Raw genomic sequence first — 25,703 nt, 5'->3', positions numbered from 1 at the left:
ACGATACTTCGGTGACACTTAAAGCTTTAATTAACGCCGCTAGAAACGCGGTTGCTTTCTGCAGGAGCATCGATGCATACCTCGCGAATGGCGGCTGCTCGACGAACGACACTCTTCTGCTAACATAGAATATATACAGACACGTTCGTACATTGACATTGTAAGTAAGCGCGACGGTGGACCCTTTGCTCGAGATCGCGTTCGAGAGGACCAAGGGAGTTGGAATTAGGTTAGGAGCTGTTGAGACGATCAGCCGGAGTCCATTTAATCTAATTCCCATCTGTTTAAATTTGATTACGGGCTTGCCGTCGATGACCGTACGCAGCGTAATTAAACTTCCTCGCCTCCGGTGATGCACTAATCACTTTTCCACACTTGTCCCGCTTTTCGTTGCCAAATTAACACTAATCACCTTTTCGACTGATTACATTTTTGTCAAACTGACATCTAACGAAATCGTAGATCGAAAACTATATCGTCTTTTAAATTTCTTCCTCGTCCCGACAAGAAATTTTATTAAATGTGTTCTTCGAGAAAAGTTTTACCAAGAGAAGAAGATACAATTACAAGTAGAGATGGAGTGCGGAGTTAAGGAAAAGATCGAGATGCGAATACCATGAGAAAAAGAGATGAGAACAAGACCAGACATGAGACTTGAAAAGAGGAGAGAATGCGAAGAACAAGGAAGACTAAGAAGGAGAAAGAAGAGAGGCTAAAGAAAAAGAAGAAGACAGAAACTTTAGGCTCATTACTCAAGCTCGAAATCCAGTACTGAGGAAAGCCAAGACCCGGTATGAATGTCTCTTTTATTTCATTTTACAAAGTATCACTGCCGTTTAACCCTTTAGAAGGAGTGCCTCTAGTATTCCAGACATGGTAATAGCGCCCGAAACGAGAATGTGCTTTTTGTGAGTTGCTATAAAAAGGTGGATGTATATTAGTTATGTATATATATGTATATATACACTTAACCACCGACGTCTGGCTGTTGGTAAATACAAAAATTTACTATGATTATTTTCCACTAAAATTATTCTATCAATAATTTTGATAAATAAATGATTTAACGGTACAAAAATGTGATACATTTATCGAGCAATTTAAAGCCAATCCTTTCAATTCTGTAATTACTTGATGGCGTTTATAGCGAATAAAGGCGATATCAATTTCCGAGAGAAATACCCGTGTAATCCGTTGACAATGGGCATCGGACTCGAGCGCCCATTCATAAGTACTTCTTTCAGATAAAATCAACATCCTTGGAAATCCAAACGAGGGAATGGATTGTAACGGCTACTAACTGTTAAGTGACAGATACTTACCCAAAGATATTTCTACCATCACTCGAAATATTACTACTTTTTAGAAGATCATTTCTCTTTTTTCTACTATCTTTCCAACTGCCTTTATCCACTTCACTTCGAAGTAGATATCCACGTTCGAGTTTCAAAGTCATACCCATAAAGTATCCAATAGATATCAGCCTCTATCCGATGGGATCTATATTTTTGGCCGGCTGTTTCTCGGTTCGAGATCGCGCTCGAAAATGTATTATTTACCGAACCGCCCACTGTATTTACCCCCGGTGAGACCGTTTCGAGTATCCTACACGTACGCCCTAAATTCTTATACCTTCCTATCAGAAAGAAAGGAACAAAATGGAAAGGAAAATAAAAAAGTTTAATATCGAGAGAACACACACTGAATCTACGCGTTCTTTTAATCCCCCTACTAAGCAAAATTCAGGTCACTATAGGAAAAACAAAGGCACATCTTCTTTCTGACTGGCAATATTGAAAACTAAATAAAAAATTGTCTTGATGGATATAATTCAAAGTTCGTAAGGATCTTTTTGCACTATCAAACTTCGTTAATCGTGATGTCGAACTTTGCTCTCTTATTCGTCTTCGGTCAACCATGACGACACCGCCTCTTCTCTAACGTATCGGTTGCGGTCGGTTTGAACGAGTGAAATGGACAGTTAGTTTCAGACCGTAGGAACAAAGTGAGCGCAGTTTGAGGTTGTTTCGAGCCAAGCTAAGAGGAAAAAGGAGAGGAACAGGAAGGCCGAATAAAGAGATAAGGGAGGGGAAATGAGGGAGAAGGAGTAAAGGAAGGAACGGGGGTGTAAAGGGAGCGACCGTTGGGAGCGTGCGGAAGAAGAGCACGATGGAGGAGAAGAGGAGAATATATTATACGTAGCGTCAGCTGTACTTTATAACCCAAACATCATGCCGTTTGCCCTGACAGTGATAGTTGTGGTGGTGAGAGTAGTCCCTGCGTGCACGTTTATACAAATACAAAACACATACATAGACGGTGCATCTGTCAGTTGCTGATCTGTTACGATCGTTCATCCTCCTCCAGCTTTTTTCCCCTGTATGTAATACTTATTATAATACTTTCTCTATCGTTTCTTTTTCTCAGTCAGAACGTTCAAAGAATCAAGTCGTTTATTTAAAAAAAAAAAAAAAAAAAGTCGTTCCACCTTTGTCGAGTAGTAACTCGAAGAAGGATAAAAACCAACTGCAACAACCAAGCAAGAAAGAAAGTCGAAACCCTTATGAAGATATAAACGACTCCTTAATGGTAGTTTCGGAAGTCGAAAACTTGCCAGACGTTGAGTGAGCGTAAACGCTCAAAATCCTTCATCTTTCTCAGTTTTACACGGAAACCGTCAAAGCACGCTTTGTTTCTTGGCGTGCTTCAAGTACACTTTTGCTCATTATGAAAGAGCAACGAACTAAGGAGGATAATCCTTTTATCGACTCTACCTTTATGTGAAAATTTCAACATTCATAGTAACAAAGTGGATACGTATCTCGTATCAAAAAAAAGAGATAAGAATATAAATCGATATGATATCGGATACAAATATAGTAAAGCAGATATGTATGAATAATTTGAGAAAAAGATATTTCTAAAAAAGTTCCTCGCGAATTGATCACATGCAAGGGTGCAGCTATGTATTTACAAAGCAGCAACTGTGGATTTAACTGTAGTGATATTCTACATATTACGATGGCCTAGACACGTGTGTACGATGATTCCATATCCCATGTAATGCTCATACACGACCGCGTCACACACGAATACAAATTAAATTACCTCAGTCTATATCGTGTAACAATGCCTTGCAGAATTCCATGGAGAATCTGCTATGTTGTCAGCGCGACATGTTACATCTGTAATGAGGCGTTGTGATTTCGTGAAACTGAGAGAACGTCCGAATGGAAAGAGAAATACAAATGGAATTGCTATAGAAAGGTTATATAGAGAGGGCGTACCTACTCAAGTCTGGAATATCAACGTACAATATCGACCTAGAATGAATCCATCTCGTTAATAAATTATCCCGAGATCCCGAACTTTCAGTATCGACATATATATATATGTATAGTATATAATATAAAGTCTCAACCGTTGATCTGGCCATCCCATAAAGTTTCTCCTTTCCTTTGGTACATGCTTGCTAGCAAGGGAGAAAAAACCTTACGCAAAGCCAGAGAAAATATTCCTTCGAAGTAAACCCATTCGAAGCATCGCGAATATTATTTCCAACGATAGGGACACGTATTTTATGGTCTATTCGTTTGTAAAAACTCTGGAAACATTTGTATCATTTTTTGATACTATTGACGAATGATACATGTTAGTCAAAACTGGACCATATAGAAAATATACATGAACACATATACATACGTGAGTTTACACAACACAAAATCATCAATTATGTCTTTTACTATATTTCTTGGAAGATATTATAATTGCAAACTTTGATGCTTTGATCTTTAATAACGAGCGCTAGAAAAGAATAACAAAGAAGTAAACAGCTTAAAAAATATTTTTATCTCAGATCGAACAAAGTAATATTAAAATAGTGAATTTTTCTTTGTTTACCATAATCACTCTCTCACTCATTCTTTCTCTTCTCTGGTTACTTGATAATTTACAATAGATGCTCAAAAGAAGAAAGAGAATCAGCTAAATATCGGCCAGGTGCAATTCTTCACGGCGAAACGTTAATTTTATTCTCTGTTGGCGAGAGAAGAAAGTAAGAGAGAAAGATAATAAGAGAAAGAGAGAAAGTGTGAATTAAAGTCTGACAGAAACGGACGATGCTACCACACACCGGCTACCATTACCAACGAACGTTAACAAACGTACGGGTTTCGCGCATGGCTCTTCGAACCGGCGCAGTGCCGACGAAGAAACATCTCGATGTGGTGCGGAGACATAATTCATTGCCGGCAGGAAGCTTGTACCTTAATCTCGTTCGTACTTTTCGATGCAGGAAGAGGAGGAACGACAACGAGGGCTTTAAACGAAGAGAACGATGACGACTACGAAGATGAGGACAAGGACAAGGACGAGAACACGAACGAGGACGAGGACAACGAGGATGTGCTGGCATGAAACGTACTTGTTGGTTGTACGTGCAAACTCTAAGGTTATGAAGGCAGCCAATGCTTGTATGCACGAAGCACGTACATAGTTATCAACAGTATGTATCATTTCCCTGGACCAAAGGTGGGACACGTTATCCAGAATAAGAAATGATCTCTGAGAATCCAAAACGAATTATTATGTAACCGTGCGGTGTAAACTACTTCGTGCTGTTAAATTCGTTTAATATTCGTTTCACACGCTTACTTTGTATTACATGCTTAAATTTTCTCTTTTCCGTGACAATTTCTTTTCTTTCCTCTCCCCCCCTCCCCATTTCTTCTTTCATTTCTTCTCTTGTTTTTCTTTTACACTTTTTAGTCTACGCGACGAAAAATATTTCTCAGGATTGTAACGGTTATGACGGACGATCAAAGATTTTTCTTTGAGTCTTTCGTACAAGTCGCGAATATTGAAAAGTTTCTACTGTAAACTGTCGATAAGACTCATTTTCCCTCCCTCAACCGTCGACAGTAGAACTTTCTACGAGGAAGGGGGGATAAAGAAACAAAAGTTTCGACAAGATACGAATGGAAATATCGTCCTCGAACGTATCCACGACAACGATACACGGTCAGTCCTTGGAAAGTTGCCATATAAATATCAATAAACGCCTGTTGGATGATCGATCTATGTTTCCTATCGCAGGCTGATATATAATGCATCCAAATATACATTTCTTTTATCTCTTTTTTTATGTATATATATTTTTATATGTTTTTAAATAAATTATTTTGTAATTCGAACGAAAAATTTTGATCTATCCAATTGAGTAATGAAATCGTTATATGCCTTAAAGAACAAGTGACAATTTTTGAAACGAATCAGAAAGAAAAAGTATTCATCGATTAATATGACATTTTCAGTAAAGTGGATATACGATTGGATGTCGTTTTGAGAAGCGTGACAGCAATTCAAACCAATCCTTCGGATCTAGGATGGTCAGACGAACGGATACTAATTTCAGGTAGGAAACCTGCTAGGAATTCAAGACATGTGTTACATACGAGAACATATTCGAGTAATGCAAGAACGTGGAACGATTCTAAAATATTTTGCAAAAATTCTGAAAATGATGATTTTGAGTTTTTTTTTTTTTTTTCGATGAAATATTCCAAGTAGCTACAGTATTCAACTTCAACTAAAGAAATGGAAAATGTAGTTTATTTTAAGGCGATACAAAATTTACCTAAGTTAGACAAGACAGCTACGATGAAAAAAGGAACAAAAATGTAAAATAAATGGAAACCAATATGGATAGAAAATAGCTTGAAATTTAAAACAAAAATAATGAGAAAACCCAGACGGAGTGAAACCAAGTAACCTAAGTAATCCGAGTAGAAGGAAAAGTAAAATAACATAGCACATTATAGAAAAGGTGAAATAACGATGCTTTCAGCATATGTGCCTCAACCTACTCTCAACTGCTGACGGAATACATCGATATAATGCAATTCGATACGAGGAGCAAGTGTTAGAAAACATGCAATTGTTGCAAAAAATGCAAGATCTCAATCTATAAAAAGCAAACACTTATTCTCATTTCCAGATCAATGATCGAACGAATTTACCTCTAACTGATCGGTGAACAAGCAAATTTGATGCTCCAAATGTATTTATTGGCGTTAATCGAAATGAATCATTCGTGTGTTCATAATTGTATTCATACACTATCATTTCCTATGTATTCTCATTATTTTTGAAAATGATTAATCAATTTTCATGCAATGTTAAGTCCATATATATATATAAACTAAGTATAAAACATAAAATTCTTTTTATTACTCCCTAATTATGATTCTCTCGAATTGAACCGTCTAACGAGAACTAAACGAAAAAAAAAATCACTAAAAGAAAACTTCAGATAAAAGTTATCGAAATTCTTTGGTCTGTCTTACATTAAAGCTCACTCTAATTGGTAAGAGAATTTGATAAAAAAAAAAAGAAAAATTCTAGAGAACTTTTTCACTCTGGAATATTCCATTCGATGAAATTGGCGGCAAGTGCAAGTTAGTGGAAACTTTCGTATAAGCGATTTTTTCCGTTTAAAGTTCAGATCGTAAAACGATGTACGTAAAATACGTAGATCAGAAATTAAATCCACAACGATGCACGAAATACGCGAGAAACTATCCACCATGAAAATCGTCGATCGATGAAAATACCAATAGTAGAATAATACTGGAGCAATACTGGACCTTGATTTTATTCTTACAATTCGATGGACCGTTTCTAATCCCGCAGCGCCCGCAAAACCGAATATTCGAAATATAGACATACACATATGTACACCTATACGCACACATAGTGTATGTTGCATAACAAAGGTTTGACATTTACGATCGCGTAACGCGGTTTGCTTTCTCGTATACAAGCTTGCTCGAACGAACGTATAAGCATATATAGAGAGAAAGTGAGGGAGAGAGAGAGAGAGAGAGAGAGAGAAAGAAAGAGAGGAAGCAACGAGTACAAAACGAAGTTTCGAAGAGAAGTATGCAAAAGGGAAGCGAGATCAATCGATTTCACTGGCGGCAAATTAAAAACCGAATGACAGGAGTATACCTCGGTATTCAAGCGGCCGAAGCCAGGCGTTTTGATTTCGACGATTCCTGCGGTAGTTATGCTTTAACGCAACGGCACTTAAATAAATTATCAATTGCGTTGAAAGCCAGTCTCGACGACTCTAGGACCGTGTACGCGACGGAAAGGGAGAAACGGAAAAGTGAGATGGACCGTCGAGGGCGATTAAGCAAATATCCAATATTCTTTCTTTTTTTCTCTATTTCTCTCTTTCACTCTCTTTTTCTTTCTTTGCTTTTTCATGCAGCCAGCGGGCCATCATATGAATGTACCAATCTCGTTTTATTCGCTTGGTCCGGTGCTTTTATTTGCGGTATGCCGGTATTTCTCGTTTGTTAACCACTGTCTGTCATTGCCAATTCGAGCATTACCGAAAGTATAGAAAGTGAACGTGGCCGTGGACTTGCCGTATGTATCGACCTTCGATGCGAATTGAAAAGAAAGAACGATATATATGGTTTGGTTCGAAGAAGAGCTCATAAAGAAAAAAAGAGATATGGAGAGAGGAAGAGAATGGGAATCAAAAAGAAAAAGAGATAGAAAACACTCGTCGATCACGACGAGATTAAATTTCTTATCGAGGTTTAATGCCTTGCGAAACATCAAGGATTCGTTTCTCGAATCGAATCCGACGCCTTTTTACTATCGTCCCTTTCGAACTCGTCCTACGAAAGAAAAAGACAAGAGAAATGCATTGATATACATTACGAACCACTCCGATCTTCTCTTTTCTACTTTTATTTTCTAGACATCAATGACCGTTATACGGTCGGCACGTGAATCCAGCGCAACATCGATGGATACCGATCGACTCGGTCAGGAAGAAAAACGAGAGATACGCAAGGCCGCTCTTCGCATTGGGTTCGTGCTTCAAGATAGAGAACCAAGTTGATCTTCTTCCAGGCTTTTACGATGTATAAAACTGCACTCAATGCAACTTCGAGCTAAGGTTATATACCTCGATGTTCGCACGACTTCGGCACTTGCGCACGCGCACACGATTCTATATACGTCCGTACGGTTTCTTGCTCGTTTACTCCTCGCAACTACCTTTATAGTTCATTGCCTTCCATAGCACAGATATCCTACGGGATTAGGAAAAAAGAAAGAGGTAAAAGAAAGTCAAGAGTCAATTTCCTCGAATGAAAATGTTTCGTCGAAAATAGCTAGCTCTTCGTCCTACCATCCTATTTTCCTCTTTCTCTTATCAACATTGTAATTTTTTCTTCTTCCTTTCGCTTTTTTAACTTTGTGATCGCAACACGAAGGAAGATGGCAAAGTATCCGACGTCATAGAGATCGTGAGATCTTTATGAAAAATCCTTAGTTAAATTACAAGAGAGTACTGTCTCATGCTTACGAGTTTTACTTTTCCTTACTTTTATTTTATTTCATTTTGTTTCTCTTCCTTCTTTCTTCTTCCTTCTTTCTTCTTTCTTATACATTTTCGTGTTCTATTTTTCCCGTAAAGCTCTCGATTACTGTAGGATTTGAATTTGTCAAGCGGAAAAAGAATGCACGATGCTACCTCACTGAGTTTCGGATGGACTTAGTATCCACGAATTTCTTTTTGTATATATCAATTCTTTTTGTGTACTACTGTTTTATACACTTAAATAGTTATATGTATTCTCATCAAATCTACCGATCATTCGATGAAAATATTAGCGAATAGGTATAATGGACAAATAGATTAACAAGAAATATTTTGAATATCTATTTTCAATAAATGAGTCGATAAGTTTTAAATTAAAGAAAGATAAAACGTTTTCGGACAAAAAATTACTTTCTCTTTTCAACATAGCGTTATAAAGGGAAAAAAAAGCTTCTTTTTCTCCTACGGACGATTTCCAGCGTGTCGAGTCATTCGTAAAGATAAGAGGAATCAGGATGAAAACGATCGCGAGTCGAACCACGAGAGTGCCCATCGATTTGAACGATAAAACGTGAACGACAATGCTCGACATTCAATCCCGCGTCGACAACGAATTGGTTTTTGCCCGTTAACCGAACTCACCCTACACACTACTCTCTTCCTCTTTCTTTACCGATCTGTAGACCATCCTCTTTCAATGGCATTAGTCAACCATCCGACAAAATTCGAGGACAGATCGATCTTTGCAACGTTGATTCGACTTTAACTTTCGTAAAACTCTCTTTCTTTATCTTTACGAAGTAAACGCAAATTTGGATACGTGTTCACCTATCTCAACGTATACGTGTTATAATACAAACTTACATGCAAACGTGTGCGTGTATTTGCGCGCGCTAAGCGCATATCGTAACAACGAATCGGGTTCTGACGATGCACTTGACCCTTGGCACAAACCGTGGCTGAGCAAATCGATTCCGGTGCGGCACCGCAAACTGGCGCTTCGACTACGCTTGGTAGATATATTCTCGATTCTATCAAGGAGAAGACACACTTGGAGAAAAAAATGAGCTAGAAAACTAAAATCGATTGCTTTTCTATTCTAAGCTTGAGAAAGATGATTGTTAACTTAACTTTTTTCTTCAATTTTTCATTCCTTTATCACTATTAAAAATTTCAAATTAGCAGAATTAATTAGCTATGAGAAAAAATTATCGAATGATATAATCGATAGTATAAGAATTGTAAAAAATTAAAATATATAATAATTCTATGTATAATGCACCAAGGTTAGAGAATTGCCCGAAGCAAGTCACGTACATTTTACCTTCTTCGTTTTCCTTAATTCTCCTTCTCCTTATTCCTCCTTTTTCTTTTGTTCCTTTTTCTTTATTCTTACTCTTTCTTCACTTGGAAGCGCGCGAACCGAAGGCTTGAACGCATCTTGGACTTTTTTCCGTTCAGCTTTTCAATTCCACCGCATCTCCGTACCTTTTCTCTATCTCTCGAAGAAAGAAACGGAAGTCGATCGGATGGAAAAAGTAAAAACCTTTTCGAGACTCCTTGAAACGCGTCCTAACACCCCAGAATTGTGAACCTAGTTCGATGATTCTTGATAGTGTTACTACATATATAAACAACTGTGAGGGTATGATATGAAATAAAACAAAAATAAACGATAAATAAAAAGAGCTAGAATAAGACAGAACTATAGAAATGGTAAGACAGAAAAGAAAAAGTCTGTAAAAGATACGTGAGAGAATCTGCGATCAGAATGAAGACACGTCGATTTATCGCCAAAAAAGAACCCCAAAGATTCGAAAGAAACGACGCCGGAAATGTTCCGCGATAGATGTTTGCCGTAGAAGAGAATGGTTTCACTGTACTTCCGCCAACGAAAGTCCAATCTTTGTACAGTGGGTGAAAAGGGAAGGGGAAAGAGATAGAAAAGTGGGGTGAGATCGAAGGAAGAAGCTTGCGGAGAACGTTACCATTTGTGGAATGTCTCAGCCTGAAAACGCGGTCGTCTACTTCCCCGGAACAAGGACATTCACAGTAATATCTCGGATGAGATTAAACGAAGCTTGCATTCTTCGTTGCACGATGCAATGCGGAAGAACGCTTTCGGTAAATCTTTCTCTCCCCTCCTTCTTTCATTTTCTTTCTTTTTCTCATTTCTTCTCTCTCTCTCTTACCTATTATATTCTATGCAACGAAAAGTCACCAACAAAGCAATCATCCTTGCCATTCGAACTTGCTCCTACCATTTCGCAACGCCCATTCTTGCTTCTAAAATCTAAGTCCAATCTTGTTCGAAAACGGTTCCCTAGCGTCTTATATATGATATGCACAAGTACTTGTGCATGTGTTTGTAGTTACCTATGTTACGATAAACGCGTTGAGATAAGCACGGCGTTTCGATATAAGCTACAAGAAAACAGTCCTGATATAACCGCTAAACGATTCCAACGAAAAGTATTATTCCTATTGTAGTTTTAATGAAAAACTATTTTTTCTTGAATATTTTTATATCTATAGATAAATATATATATTATATTGTTACAGACTATATAATCAATCAAATAGTATATATATAGGTATATAAAGTCTCGCATTACGATTGCGTTCAAAATCTGTAAGGGAGCTTTGATTAATTGTGCGTCACTGCAAGACACTGTAATGCGTTTTTTCTTTCGCTTTCTATTTAACGAACTTCTTAATACCCTCCTTTTCTTACTCTTTCCTTATCATCTTTTCTCCCTCCTTCCTTCCTTTCTTCCTTCCTTCTATCTCTCTCTATCGTTTTCTTTAAGCAACAACGATTCATTTCGCATATTGTATCTCGTGATATCGCGAGTTAAGAACAAAGCTAGCTTTCTTGATTTGACAGGTCGAAATGTTGGATATATAGTAGAAGTAAAAAGAAAAAGAAAGAAAAGAATCGTGACTTACATTGGATTGGTGGAGTTCCAATAGATGTCCGGCAGGTGAGAACAGGTGGCCTCCCGAGGGAAGGCCTCCATCACAGCCAACAGCAGGAGAAATAGGATGAACCAAGGCATCGTGTCGAGCTGAATCTTGAGACCGTTTGCGTACCGCTTCCAGGAAAAAAGTCTGCGTCCTGTCAGTCACCTGTAAAAGTTAAACGCCAAAATTAGATGAAATAAAAGAAAGTTAAGTTCAGGGTATACTTCTTCCCCATCATTTTGGTTCTAACAAAGTCAAAGAAACTCGTGAGACAAGTCGACGCATCCATCACGTTGCTAGTTTGAGGAAAGTAGGATGTTTTCATGCAAGCAGTTAGACCAAAGGCAAACAGGGCGGTTGCCTCGCGTCTACTCACGCGAGATCGCGAGTCGTAAAACGATCTCTAATACGCTCGAAGGAGCGAAAACTTAGTTTCCGCTAACCTACCCGTACTAAACTTAATCTTCACGCTTTTAACTTTACTGCTTCGAAAGCACTCGCGTTTAAAGGTACCTCGATAATCTAAAAATGGATTAACGGGTCCCGGACTTCGACTAGTGAAAGCTGAACTAGAAAGCTCGCTAAGAGAGAGACTAGTAAAGGGGGAGAGTAGAAGATAGAGTACGGGTATATTGTGGAAAAGTGGCAACGGATACTAACGAAGGTTAAGAGTTCTTCTATCTAAGAGGACTACGAAAATAAAGACGAGTAAGATCTCCCTGAACGAATGGATTACGAAAAAGAACTTCGGGGAGTGAGTAAGCAAGAAAGAGAAAGAGAGACAGGTAGGAGAGAGAAATGATCGTGAAAGAACGAACGGGAAGGATGGCAAATCTGTAAATCGCTACTGGACAATAAAACTAAAACGACAAGAAGAGAAGAGAAGGAGGACGATGAGAAGAAGAACAAGAAGAAGGAAAACAACAGCAAAAGAAAAGAAACAAACTTCGTATAGCTTCGAAGTCAGCCGCTCCCAGGTAGCGGATACGAACAGGGAATTCTAATGAATTCACCGAGACAATAATTGAGAAATGCGAAGGATAAATAGGAAGAAGTTCGATTCAGTCGACTATATCGAAAAGCGTATCGATAGTAATAGGCCGTGTTAAGCGTCGATCCTGAGAAGGAGTAAGCCAATAAAAGTATCGATTGAAAGAGAGCAACGCAACCTAAAGGTCGCTAAAACGCGATTATTGCAGTCACGTTTGTGTGTCTAGTCACGAAATTTTGCGTTAAGACGGCTATGTTCGTTACTTTCTATCTCTCTTTCTCTTTTTGTTATCACATTAATTTTATTCAATTTAATTTCCTTTTTAATCGTCTTATCGCTTTATTTTGAGGGATAAAAACACGAAAGAATAATGAATTTTACACTTTCTAATAATTATCGTTATTTTGATTTTAAAATATATGAGACAATAATAAACTCTTTATAAAAATTAAATGAATAAATAAAAATATTCTTAAACAGATTTAAATACTATTAAATTAAAAGAGTCCTGTGCAGAGTGAACTCATTGTTAAACAAGTTTATAGAATTACAATATTCATTTATATTCATAAATCTAATATATTAATATTAAATAGATATATGTTCACTATAAATAATAAACATACATATGGACCATTTAACATTCAGTCAAAATAATTTGCAGTTATTATAATAATTATTGTAATTATAATAACGACATTCTATGTTAATGACACATAGTTTACCGACACATTTACAAAATCTGTTTTTATTTTGGATTTTTTAAAACATAACATTTCAGCAAATTTCTTTAATGGTCACTTACTTAAAGGGTTTATTAGAATAACTAGTAACAAGATAAATAATATGGAAATAATGTAAAAATATTTGCTCGTATTTTTCTTTAATCGAATATTTCTACTTTATAATATTATCCAGCATGATACTAAGCTTGTTTCTATCAAGAAGAGAACGATCAGGAAAGTTTATCGCTTTCTTTGTTGTGAAAAGTACATTTATGAAAGAGAATCGTTCGAGAAAAGGACGTGGAGGAGACAAACGTAAAACATAAAACTGTATATATCCGGGAAAGAAAAAGATCATTAAGGGTATACTCTGCTGAGATCTTTCCAATATCCTTCTTCTTTTTCTACCACGTCGTCATTTTCTCTTTCATGTCTCATCTTGTTCGTTTTTCACGGACTTCTCTCTGTCGTTTCACGGAATTAACTTCCTAAGATGGTCGTACCTTAACTCGTTTGATAAAACGTAAACTTCTCCATCGGTTATCAAGGTGTCCTTCCATCGAGTTTGTACAACTTACCCGATAACGCATAAGACCGATAGTTTTTACTTGCTAATCACTTTACACCAATGCATTTTACTATCATGTAATAGATAGATACCAACATACAAATTCGTAAGGGCGGTAACGTCGAATGCAGACGATTAATTTAACGACATCATCGGGAACTCCTTCCTTAGGAGTTAATCTTCTCTCAGAGAGAGAAGGAGAGAGAGAAATAATTGCTTGAGATAATTGTCTAAATCGTACGTGAGAAATACATGGAAAACAAATCTATATACATATATATAATATGTAATATATAATTGTTAAAAGATTATGTATGTAACTGAACTGTATCTAAATAACAAAATTATAACAAATACAGGATGCAAGTCTAGAAATTTTTCTAATATATAGGATGCAATGAAAATACTTGATTAACTTTAGAAGCCAATTTCTCATGCGTAAAGAGGAAAAATAATTTATGTAAATCAACGTAGGTCCGAAAACATTCCTAATTTTATACGGAGTACTTGTTTTCGTTAGATCCTATATAAACATAAGTAATTTTTGTTAACACGTTCCATGCCGCATGGTTTACACACATATCACACTCCAAACTGAGCAATTCGAAATTGTTTTTACGATTTATATGTGAATTTATACGATTTGAAGAAAGTCATCTTATCTGTTCAGCTTCATTTTCTATTTTTATTCGATGTATACTTTTGTATAATACATCAATGTGTATTAATTTGACCGAATGCACAGATAAAGTGTAAATCATATACAGTATATGAGATTTAAATGTTATCTCGAGACAGAATCAATTTGGTATGGAATGTGTTAATGAAAAAAATTAAATGTCTTGTAAAAATGAGATAATAGAAAAAAGTTTCTTACCTTTGACAAGTGACCGATGAGACAATGTCAAGGTATTCGTCCCGATGACTTCTAGAACCGATTCACGTCTAATCCTGAAGCACTGCACTCGCGTAGCGCGTTAGAAACACGGTTGGAGGTAGCGTTAATCTCGAGTTTGCAAATTCGAATATAATGAATGTACGCCCGTTAGTTCGCTCGCTCGTTCGTTCTCTTTGCGTTACGTTGGGTTGCTGGTGTTTTCGAAGACACGATGATAGACGAAGAGGTGCACCAGATGTTCCGGCTAGCGCAGCTCGACGATAATTACGAACTAGCTATCGATCGTTAACACAAACAACAAGCGAGCGTGAAATTATAACTATGTATCGAACGACAAAACTATCAACACGCACACAAAAAAGCACACGCGTCAATAAGGACGTAGATTGAACGGATTACAAATCAATTGCTACAGTTGCTTCTTTCCGTAAACCGGCGTGCACCACGCGTAAATAAATACCAACTTGATTTCAAAAATATTAAGATGAGGTAGGGAGAGTAAAAAGAAGATACGATGTATTTTATCCAAGATCTTTTCCTAAATTGTTGGCACACTCACAAGGATCACGTTTAACTGTTCAACAGGAGGCTCGATGTATTTGTATAAACAATGATAATATATTATTGTTCGAACAACAGCACAATGATTTATTATTGGCTCATTTCTTTCTTTCTTCCACTTTTCCACTGCAATTATTCGAAACGTCACTCGTCGTTATCACGAATATACCAAATGCCAAAACTTTCTCTCGTTTTAACGACGACACACAAAACTTTTATTACACGTGATCAAGTGAAAATATCCTTAGGACAATTCCAAACCAACAGATAAAAACTCAGGTGTCGCGTGATTACCGTATTCGACTGTCTTCAAACTTGTAACGAAATGTCGGGGAAAAAATATCACGTATGAATTACCGGATGCTTATTCGTAATAATCACTGCACAGGTGTTGGAATTTGAGTTGATAGCGAATGCACGAGGTATCCTCTAAGATCGTTTTGTTTTTCCTTCTTGTTTCTTATCTTCCCGAAGAAAAGAATCAATTGACACACGATGCACTCGCGTTCGCGTCGCGTGGCGAGTTTTCGTAACGAACGAACGAACACAAATCTTCTCCTATTGCCGGTAAACACGTTTTCGAAAGCTCTTTCAAAACACACGACACGACACGTTCGAACGACCCGTAAGCACTGCTCGATTTTCCTCGTTGGTGGCGCTGATAAATGCACGTGAAATACTATGCCCGATTCGTCGACAATACGTTTCGAAAAAAATAAGTAGTAGTAGTTGTAGTGGTAGTAGTAGTAGTAGTAGAAGTAGTAATAGTAAAGTACTAGCAGTAGTAGTAGTAGTATGGTAGTAATAATAGTAATAATAGTAATAATAGTAATAGTAGTAGTAGTAGTTGCAGTAGAGTAATAGTGTAGTAATAGAAATAGTAGTAGTAGAAGTAGTAGTAATAGTAATAGTAACAGTAGTAGTAGTAGCAGTAGTAGTAGTTGTAGTAGTAATAGTATCAGTAGTAACGGTAGTAGCAGTCGGTGTTTAAACTCTTTTGTGATTCTTACCAGTCGATAAGGACTCGGGGAGAAAGCAAGTAGTGAAGATTTCTTGTAGCAACACTAGCAGCAGCTGCGTTAACTTTCTCTCTATCCTTCGTTTTGAAAGACCTTGTTATATTTGTTTACTACTCTTAAAAAGCTCGATACAGAGAAAGAGAGAAAGAACGCTGTATACTGTCACCAGAGTAACAAATAAATAAAACCTCAAATGTTTCTTTTTGTCTTATGGACAACACCTCTGTCGTATTTTTCTATCAATAAATCTCTCCCTTCTCTCTTCTGTGTCACTATTTCAACACTTTTGTCGACGATGTAGCGGTCGAACAAACAAAATATCCGTATCAGTGAGTAACTGGAAACTCAAGTAAGATGTCAAAACAAGGTTTTCAGAGAATGTCGTCGAATAAAGAGAAGAAGGAAAATATTAAAGGAACAAAGATCTGTTGTTGAAAGAATGACGAATGGAGAAATGGCACTATTTCTCTCTCTGTTCCCTCTCACTCTGAAACTCACTTTCGAACGTGTTCCTATCGAAAGTACTAACTCGTTAGAAAAAAAGTATACACGTGTATCGCGCGTGTTTACGCTATGCAACTCTTTTTTCTTCCTCTTATCCTTTCTCGTCGTGTCAAAGAAGAATCGCGTGGCTTTTCTCTATCGCGGGGTCCCGTTCCGTGGTTGCTCGCTCGTCCGTTGGCGGGCTTCGAATGACGAGCCGCGATCGCTCCCCACGCGACTCTCGTCTCCTTTCATCTCTCTCTCTCTCTCTATCTCTCTTTCTTTCTTTCTCTTTCTCGCACGCATACCAATACCGCTTTGTCTCTCTTTCTCTTTCTCTCTCTCTCCCTCTCTTCCCATCTCTCTCCATCTTTCTCTCTCAATTCCCCTCTCTCCCTCGTTCTCTCTCTCGTACTTCGTCTGGGGTAGTCGCACCACCACGTACCGCGCGGGCGCATGTTTATGTGCTAGAAAGAGAAAGAGAAAGATAGCAGCGCGCGCAAGCGCTCACACACCAGTATATACTTACCGGTACTATCCGCGAGCCGGTAAAAGCACCCCCTGCGAGCGCAGACTTCCGTACGGTGAGGAGGAAGCGAACGAACGAACGAATACCTCTCCTTCTTTTCTCTCCTTCTCTCTCTTTCTCCCTCTCTTCTTCCCTGTTTCTGTCTCTTCTTCAACCCTCGCACTACCACCTTCGAATATAGGGTTGTGATAGGATTCCTGCCCGACGCGAAATACGTTTAGACGAAACTAAGACACTATCTATTTCTCTCTTATTTCCTCTTTTTCCACCAATTGGTCTGTTTTAATATCTTTCCATTTTTGTATAGATACATCTCTCTTTTTATTAACTTTCTCGATCTTTTTCTCACCTATTACAGTGCATACAACATTCAATGACAGCTTTCCTTTTTGTATTCGATAAAATAAATTCTTGCTTTCGTTGTATCAATCGTAAAAATGTAATTACCAACTAATGAAAACATGATACGAATCGTATATATTTGAATTTTTTTACTTTTGGCTTTTGAAAAACATCAAAGGAGAAAGATCGCTTTTATGCAGCAGACGATCACTGTATTACCACTTGTTTGATGTTAATACATATAATAAACCTACGTTTATCGAAACGAGTCAATTCAGAGGAGAAAGTTGTTAAACAATTGATGATAGACATCAAAATGTAGCTAACTTTTAACTGGTTTTTATGCAGTAGGTATGTAAATATATTTTGTTATTTTAAACACTGATAGTTTATTTAACGATCCCAATTCTGTTGTGCATAAATTGGAGAACATTCATAGCGGTATTCACGTACATATTCATAACGGATAACCAAATAGAAATATCAGCTTTTAATTCTGACTTTTTATATATTCGAAAACAAATTGCAATAAGATATTTATCTGTTAACCTTTCCCTTATTCAGAAATATTATGAAATGATACAGTAATATCAAAAGATCCATTTATCCATATTCCTTACTTTTATAGTATCATATTTATTTCTAAATACGGGAGTGCAAGAACCGCATGTAGGCTTGAATGTGCGTGAATGTGTGCTGTATCCACGCATTTTTCGTACTTTCGCATACTCTCGAAAGAGCTTTGCACCTCTCTCACCGTAAATGTAGGTTATACCCGCACCCAACATACCGGATCACGACAAAGCCTTTTCAAATTTCACGATTCGTATCTGTTGTCGCCAAGCATAATCTCGACATGTTCTCTCTGCGTTTTCTCTGAGTTCGGACGATCGAAAGAGCAAGCAACGTTTTCTTTTTTAAAGCTTCCGGAATGTCTCCTAGCGACACCCTCATCCCTTTTGTCTCTAAGACGTATGCGAGATAAATTTGTATGTTAAGTACTCTTCACGGGTGGTATACACAAAAAAACGCAGATGCAGAGAGAGAGAAAGAGAACGAGCGAGAAGAGAACGTATGAAATATTCTTCACTTCGCAACGAGCGTTGGGGTAGGAGAAAGAGTATTTTTCGCGAGCTAGACGGCGCGACACAACCCCTCTCATTAGGGGGTGTGCAAGACTCGTGCATGTGTCGCGTAATTAACGCCCGGAAAATCATTACTGTTTTAATTTCAGCCGGCGTACTACAATTCCAGGTTGCGCGATATCTCTCTAGCATCTACATTTTAAAGAGACACATCGCTCGTCCAGTATTCATTTCAGTATTCAAAGACCGATTTCTTTATGTCTCCTATCATAGATCCCATTTTTTCTCTAAGATTTGCCGAATAGTAAAGATCTGATCTATAGTCGATCTATTTCTCTTAAAACCGCACTGGTAATTCCTCATTATCTCGTCCGCATACGGTACTATCCTCGCTGGTAAGATATTCAACAAGATTTTATAACACATTGGTAAAAGTGACATACCCCGGTAACTACAATTCATTTTTTTGTTAAAAATCTTAAATAACGATTAGGTTTCAACATTATTTTCTATTCTACCAAAATTGTTTTCCATCGAATTAACGAATAAATAGTACATTTGGTAGAATCAGAGTCCGAGGATTGCATGGCGCCTACACGAGAAAGCCAACGGCAAATTGTAAGCTCTTGGGATATTAAAGTCTCCTTATCTAAAAACACTTTTAAAAGTGTAACACGAAAGAAGGAAGATCACGGAGGAACCGCAGAAAACTCGTTGGTTTCGCCGACTCTGAAAAGATCCTATCAGCATCCTATTTATCGCCCTCATCTTCTTTCTCTTTCTCTTATTAAGTATAAAATCTCATGAAATCTTTCATTCATAATGAATTCATTGACTCACCTATATTTTTAAAATTATTAACGAACGTAGAACTAAATAAGATGTCTGATAAATAAATTTTATTGTTGTTTATCAAAAGTATACTTGTACGATTGGAAACAATCTTAGATTCTTAATGTATATTTAAACGTCATGTCTATTTTTCCAAAATTTTCTGAAACGCTAATCTTCCGTGCATCTCACACTTCACGCCATTGTAGCGAGCCATGCTAGGTGAGCTTCCAAAGGCATTCGCTCTATTCTCCTACCAGATATCCACAAGGACATATCTTTGGTTGGAAGCGGGATCATCTTATTGTTATCACCACACAAAGACACTTTGTAGTCAGCAAGACGAATTCGACGCATAAGTATTATATCCCATTCATCCTTACCCCAATTACCAGAGGACTCCATGTTAAAGGAATCTATGTTCATACTATACTTTTTTTCATGATAATGTTGTTAACAACATTTATTATATTGTTTGTTATTATTCTCTTGTTAATGTAATTCCATCCATATCAAACAGAAATGATGAGCAACCACGTAAATAACTCTACTGGAGAATAAAACCATTTAATTTCGAAACGTTAATTCGCGTTCGTCGCCTCTCTATTTCACCAATACATGGTTCGACATTAAATCAAAGAATTACATTTGTTACGATAAAAACATATAAATGCACAGATATAACTATCTATGTAATAGATATCCATATGTAGGTAATTTCGTGCGATTCGTTATAACCAATTTGATGTCAAAGTCGATATCAATAAAATCGAAGTGAAATTCACAGCAATGAACATGTGTTTTATACGTGGTTCGCTTCCGGAGTAATATCGTGAGATGAAATTGTAACGATGGTTCGTTTAGATCACAATGAATGCAGTATCGCGAAATGATTGTGATAGTATATTTAAGACAAATCATAGGAAGATGTGCCCTCGTAATTATTTACTAGAACAAGAATAACTAGTTATAAAAACAAACAACTGATTTAAGAGAAAATTTCCGTATTGAAAAATGAAACCAACGGAAGTAGCAATTATTCTGAAATTATTTGTGTTAAATATTCCATCAAATTCGTTCTTAAATATTAACTTTCTTCATTTCTCAGAATATCTAATTGTAAGATAATCATAACCAAAATATAAAGTTTATCTTTTATATAATTTATTAAACTTTTCCTTGAATAAACTGTGCTCATTTTGAGATTTGCAATATATGGATGTGTGCATTCAAAATTGCATAACATGCATCTGAAAATCACAAAACTTTTTTCTTTTCAGACCAAATCCATGAATTTCCAATATTATCAATTTTATCAATACGCTTGTGTATAAGTTATGTAGGATCGAGCGCCTCCATCCCAAATACATTAATATGTATTCGTGAGAAAGTTGACCCGTGGGCCCTGGATAGTTCAATGGATAAAGCAGTCATCTGAAAAACGAAAAATTTTGGGTTCGAGTCCTGATCTAGTCAGTCCAGCGGTTCAATTTTTGTGCCTGTACATTTCTGCGTTTTATATTATAAGTAATCTCAAGTTGAACGTGTGAAGAGAGAAAGGAAAAAGAGAGTACCAACGCATAGTATGTAACCCTAAACAACAAAAAGTGATACACGAGCATAGCTACAACACGAGATACAGTAATCAATCACAGTGCGACACATCAAGATCAATTTTTACGATCGAACGCAACTACCTTGCTAGGTTCAACGACTCGATCCGGAATCGAGCTGTGAGCTCGTTAGCGAAGAGTAATCGAGATAACTATATCTCTGAATTCTATTTTATTCGGCAAAAATGGGATTTGTAAATATCTATCTGAACAAATCTATAAGTCTACAATAGAATCTTTTTAAGGTTAACACGAAATTCGTTTGTTTTTTTCTTAAGGAGAAAAGTACTTTATTAATCTCTTTGGAACGTCAACAAAAGTCGTAGAAACGATTCTAACAATAAGTAATAAAAGTTTTTCTTGCTTAGTAAGCGTCGAAGGAACAAAGCTTAGTCACGCGCTACTTCGTCCCTATAGCAGTATTCGTTTCGAGAATACAGGCCTATCTTGGAAAGACAACCGTCCTCATCGTACGTGTATTGAACTTTCTTTCTACGATTAAATATTTAATGCTAGGATCGATACCGTTCCGTATACCCACGCTCCGTGACATAAGTTATCCAACTGGCATATACGAGCCTTTTCCACTGACCAGAACGAGAAACTACGCGTTGGCTCCGAACTGTCCCTCTGTGTTTCTCCTATGCAAACATACTCGTGTTTTCTACGTCATTTGCAATCCGTTTTAAACCTTTTTGCGGACAGATGTAAACTTCCAGAGTATGAACGGGAACTCACTTTACAAAAATAGTATATACCGTTGGTATAAATATCTTCATAACGATTCTACTTTAATGTAGATTATTTTTAAGCTTTGATATGTAAATTCGATTATTATCAAAAGTACCCCGCTTGCTATCGTTGAATCGTTTCGATAAAATCACGAAAATTAAGGTGAAATAAAATATTCGATAATAAGGGGAGACAAGAGTGTCGCGATATGTCAATACTCGGTAAACTTCTTATTCTACTAGGAATTATGCGAGATGTCGAGGTAGAACGAAATCGATAGACGCAAAGGCACCGAAATGTCAGGGTAGTATTCATTGACGTAAAACCCTTATGCCTCCGTCGGCTATTACCATCGTTCATAGTTTATCTACCTGTCTAAACGCCCACCACTTTACGTCCTTTGCCTTCTCTCAAGTCTCGCCCGATATGTCACGCCATTTTCTAGAGTGCAACGTACACTACAATTCAACTAATATGCTAATGTCATATTATCGTAGAAGAAATAATTAATCTCATGGTTCATCAACGATGTAACTCTTTTTTTCATAAATGTAAGGTCATGCTGTACGAAATAGAACGTCCAAATCTATCAAACTTTTTTCCATTGTAATTTTCATCGACGGATGCATCCTAAAGCAACCTCGATCAAATACGTCGGAATCTTTTCTTTCCAATACGATAATCATGTCTATTCGGTTCCTTCTCGAGTAATCCTGTCAAAGGATATTAGCCAACGCTCATCACATGTACACAAACGTCAATTACCCTATGTGGATGTACAGTTCATATCAGTTAACGAGCTGACCACATGGTCGCCACAGTTGATCCACGTGGAAACCCTGTCGATGTCCAGTCTCTGATCTTGCATTTGCGGCCAATCAACAGGCAGGATTAGCATCAAAGGATTGAGGATCTGGTATCTGAACTCTCACAAGATCATGATCGTCAATACTATAAGTACCAATGAGCCATACACTACTATACCGATGTACTTCTCTATCAAAATATATCAATAAAAGAAGTACTCTCTCAACGGCAAGTAAAAATAAACGTTCCCGATTTCATCCAAGAAGAGAACGATACATTAAACATTTTGACCGGCAATATGGAGTGAACTCGACAAAAATCCAAGCGAGTTGTGCTATGTTAACATTCTAACAGAACTTGCAAGTCAGACATTCAATCCATTAAAAGTATTTTACTCAGGACTTTGCTGCGTAATACTTGCGATTTCATCGTTGACGCATAATGTACACTTCATATTCATACATGTCGCTTATTTCTATACTTCTATCTCTTTATATTACTCTTATGTCAATAAAACATTTAACTAGGGATTAAAGATAGGAAAACCATTGGATATCTTGAATAACATTTGTATTAACGTCCTTCGTGTCAAGTAATATGCAAAATGTTGCATAAAAATTACACGCTGAGTATTACTGTCTACTTCACAAAAAGGTAAGAAAAGTGAAAAAAAGGTTGTAATGTCGTTGGAGTAGAATTATTTATTTACAATAATAAATAGAAATTATTGTGCTCTCCTCTTACATCTATCGCTGTTGAAAATTGAGATGCAATTCTTTCATAAAATTTAACACTATTGTGTCTGTTCCCTTATAATCTCACATTACTGCATGATCCTGTCATCAAGACGTCAGTCTATCTATCTAGCATCATTTTCATAGCTGTATGTATAATACATTTTCCAGCATCGCGACTTTAAAAACGATAACCAAACGAATGTATGTTGTTACGAGTTTATGATCGTAAATGTTGCTCTTTACGCGTTTTTTCTTCACAGAAAATCTTCTTTCTACTTTCGGTCAAATTGCTGCGACTTGAATTTTCTTTTTATGGCCGCAGTATATTTTATAGTTGTGGCTTTTCCTATGACTACCAACAAACGTAAAGAGTATACAATTTCTCATACAGAGTCATCCTTTTAAGAGGTACTTTGTTTCTCTTTTGTATTTTTAAAAATATATTTAATCAAATCGAATGAATTTGTTTCTCGTATCTATAAAAAAGAAACAAAAATTAGAAATATTTGCAATTCTCATTAAATAAATCATTTTCTATAAAATATTGATATACATTCTGGAACGATCTAATTTAAAATATAGTACCAATGTATATAAAAATAATTATAATAACCTATTTCATCAAAATATGTATAAGAATATCGTAAAGTTTAAGAATTCACATTCGTCTTTTAAAATAGAACTTTAGAAACGTCGATAATGTTGTAGACATAGGTCACAATAATATCAACGGAGAAATATAGCAAGGTAATAAAAGAAATTGTATTCTTATACAATCTCATGATGCATAATGAATGACTACTATTTCAGCTACAAGAACACATGCTACCATTCACAAAGGTAAGTCAATCTGTAAACTTTATCATTCGCATATAGCACCTTGGACCTCAATTTCTTTACTAAGAATAAACTATCGTAGGTATTATTACATCTACTTGTAACGATCGCAAAGAATAGAAGGCGAAAATAACTGAGAAAGTTCGAAAACCTGTATATAACTACCTTAGGTAGAAATAATATTCTTTATGTGCGTTATCGTCCACATATAGCTACAAGTACCTCGATTTATGATTACGAAGAAAGAAAAGAAAAATATACTTGCCATATTCGGATCAATGTATGCGCGATATGTGACTTGGCTTCCACCTGTCCAAAGAAAAAAATAAAATAAACTTAGTTACTTAAAGTAACTCTCAACTTCTTACGAGCTTCTAGATAAGTCATTATCAATTCTAACAATAACTTCAAAAGTCTAGTTTAGAATGTTCTGATGTAAAAAAAAAAACAAATAGCAGAACTTAATGTTTCTATATTGGTATATAGTATCTACAGTCTATAATAAAAATTAAATAAGTGTTTTTATAGTAAGTAGAGTGCTCTGTGTATTTAATTTGAAAAATATGCTCGGTTATTTCTGTAATCTGGAATCTTAGCTGTCTGTACGCCACCTGCGAATGTATGTATTTTCAATGAACACCAAAAGATTATTATCTCTAATGAACAGACATAGTCAATCAATTTAGATTGCAATAATAACACAAATAAATATTACATGAGCTTTTACATTTTTATACAGGTATGAATTAACGATAAATCACAAAAATTGAAAAATTTGTGGAAAGATATCACTGCAATTAACTATATCTGATATATATTGATTATAAACTTCAAAAAATTACTATCTATGTTATTTATAATACTAAGATAATCGATATAATGCTTTTTAGAAATCTAATAAATAAGAAATATATTGATCACGTGTTCGATATTAACTCTCGATATTAATTTTATGATCTAATTTTAGTCTCATTTCTTGTGAGAATTCATTAAAACATAATTTAAATTAATCAATGTAAATTTATAGTTTCTTCATACCATTTGTTACATCTAATAATATTTTTCGTTTACCTTTCATATGGAAAATCAGAACAAATGTTTTTATAAGGGACCGTGAGTGTAATGCGAGAAGGAAGAGAAAGAGAGAAAAAAAGATAAAATAACTAGGTTGAGATAAGAAAAAATCGTATATTGCAAGTTCGAAGATATTTTCTTATACAATTGTGATGATCTTCACACGATTCACAATATTGCTCTACAACTGGACACTATGAAAAGGTGCACAGAATAGCAACAATGTCCAAGATGGTTTTTCCTACTTCGTGTTCAACATTCTGAATATACATAGTTACATGAAAACTTATATTATACTGTGTAAACCTTCCCGAAGAAATTTACTCTCACTCTCTCTCTCTCTCTCTCTCTCTCTCTCTCTCTCTATCTATCTCTACCTCACTCTCACTTAATCGATTTTTTTTTTGTCTTTTCTGAAAAGAGTATGATTATGAAACAAGTTCATTGTGTTTTCTCGATAGGCACGAAAAAAAATTAAAGAATGAAAGAAAGAGATTAGAATTATC

At 36.3% G+C, this 25,703-nt stretch overlaps 1 long non-coding RNA gene across 1 annotated transcript in view; it reads right to left on the bottom strand.

Moving 5' to 3' along the window:
* LOC149032635 (uncharacterized) overlaps nucleotides 1–16,805 on the bottom strand; it is a 197,032-nt gene extending 180,227 nt beyond the window's left edge. Inside the window, exons 1-2 of the long non-coding RNA XR_016176383.1 lie at nucleotides 14,527–16,805; nucleotides 11,351–11,530 (exon numbers count right to left, since the gene is read on the bottom strand). This is a non-coding gene — a long non-coding RNA (uncharacterized LOC149032635). The remainder of the gene's footprint in view (nucleotides 1–11,350; nucleotides 11,531–14,526) is intronic.
* Nucleotides 16,806–25,703: the final 8,898 nt, after the last annotated feature.

Source organism: Polistes dominula, unplaced genomic scaffold (genome assembly GCF_049000335.1).
Source record: "Polistes dominula isolate Pdom_NZ unplaced genomic scaffold, Pdom_raw_medaka contig_73, whole genome shotgun sequence".
Classification (NCBI taxonomy): domain Eukaryota; kingdom Metazoa; phylum Arthropoda; class Insecta; order Hymenoptera; family Vespidae; genus Polistes; species Polistes dominula.
The sequence above is the reverse complement of the archived record's forward strand: the minus strand, read 5'-3'. Positions and strand labels throughout refer to the sequence as shown.